Source organism: Belonocnema kinseyi, chromosome 6 (assembly GCF_010883055.1).
Source record: "Belonocnema kinseyi isolate 2016_QV_RU_SX_M_011 chromosome 6, B_treatae_v1, whole genome shotgun sequence".
Taxonomy (NCBI): domain Eukaryota; kingdom Metazoa; phylum Arthropoda; class Insecta; order Hymenoptera; family Cynipidae; genus Belonocnema; species Belonocnema kinseyi.
This window is the reverse complement of record NC_046662.1, coordinates 68,110,560-68,112,657: the sequence shown is the minus strand read 5'-3', so window position 1 is coordinate 68,112,657 and position 2,098 is coordinate 68,110,560.

Sequence of the window (2,098 nt, the reverse complement as noted above, 5' to 3'; positions counted from 1 at the left end):
AAAGTAGAGAAATCCTAACACCAAATACAGGTTTGACCCAGAGAGCAGTTATAGATTTATGAACTTATTATTACTCTGCCATTCACTCATTGTCAGTGATCGTAACGTAATAATTAAGAAATTTTAAAATACATCCGGGAAATTCATTAGTCGAATAGACTAAAATATCTCTAGAAATTGCAAGCTGTACAAATATAAAAATAAACACTTAATAATATTAAAGAACAATATATAGATTTTGCACTAAAAGTTTTATCTGTTAGAATAAAAATATAATATGGTGAAGTAAATAAATTGTTACTTATAAAATAATATCAAAAGATGAGAAATAACAAAGATATATTTGGAAATAATCAAATAACTTTAGAAATATTGCAAAATATATGAAACAGAAATATAAATTATACATGTAATTTTCTCTCTGGTATCTATTAAAATAACCATGTCTTACAAAGCGTGGATATTTTACGTTTGTTATGAAATGTTGGCAATTTAATTTTAATTTAAATGGTTCTTGTCTAAGCTAAGCTTACCATCAGTGTGCCTCGAAGGTGTGCCGAGAGTTGCTTACAGCGCTCCAAGTAGCTCTTGGCAAACTATATGGGAGGGTGCTATTTACGGGGAGCGGTGGGTAGAGGGGAAGTGACTTTTTTCGCCGGACGCGCCGTCTATATTTATGGCGGGTAAATAAGCTCGCACCGCATCTGCGTTTATAATATCTTTGTCTGGGATCACTGGGGGGAGCCAATGGAAATGGATTTAATGCGATCGATCGGCGGGATCTAGCGACCTTTGGGTGGACGGAGCGACTGAATCACGACTTGCTAGAGTGCTACGATGCGAGTGTGGCTCCTGAACGGGGTTACATTAGGGATGTTCGATTTTCTAAAAAAAACCCGATTTTTGAATCGATTCTGAATCGGATCGTAAAGAATCGATTCTCTAAAAAATCGGAACGAAAGAATCGATTTTGCAAGAATCGGGTGAAAAAAATCGTAAAAAATTATTATTTTTTTATGGGCACGAGATACTTTATCCAATGAGTAAATTATTTTCTTCGCATGTTTTGGTAGTATTTTTTTTAATTAAAAATGGATGCAGAAAAAAGAGAAATAAAATTATTTAAGGTGTCACTTAACGGTACTAAAGTACTAAAGTAAAATACTAAAATATTCTTTATGTGAAAAATAATGTAAATTGAAAAAGAATGATGAGAGAAAAATAAGAATATAAAAAGTCAGATTAAGTGAGGTTAAATTTAATTTCGGAAGAAATAGACTTCAAGAATTACTAAGATTAGCAAATATACCTACTTTTTGTATAATTTAAACAAGATGTTTACAAATCCATTACCCTAATCAATCACAAGGAGCATTCAAAATTTCGAATGATAATTTTTAGTTTTTGGTAAACACGCAGGAGACGGTATAAAAATGCTGTGAGGAAAAGGAAAAGCATTCAATGCAATTCATGATATAAAATGAGAATGAAACCATAAATTATCCAATAATCATTATACAGATAAATTCAAATATTCGTGCAATAAATATTTATGATTTTGTACGTACCAATTTTCTGTATAAACATAAACTGTAATATCTAGATTTTTCATACAAAGCCTATCCAACAACGTGAAACGTGAAACTAGGGTTGTAAAATTTCATGAAACTTTGACCCAATAAAAAGTTTTATGAAACATTCAAGGTCTCGTGAAACATTGCAATGTTTCAAAAATAGTGGCGGGGAAATTCAAACCGCATATAATGAAAATGGAAGTCAATTCACATTTTCTCAAGTAGTCGTTGATTAAATAATTAATGCACTAATGCAATGTGTTTTTATAATGTTCCCTTAAATTAAATAAATAAAATTTATGAAAAAATTGAGTTTTATAGCAAATAGAGTTACATGATTAAGAAATTTTAAAAACCCAATTTTCCTAAATTAAGTTTAATATGTGTGTGTGTGTGTTAGTTATATTTAAAAGATTGATGTGCAAGTAAATAAAAATGATATATTTGTATAAAATTGGATATAAAAAAAATTTGGTTAAAAAGTTTAACAAACGGGTGGGTTTATTTTATTACAAATTAAAATT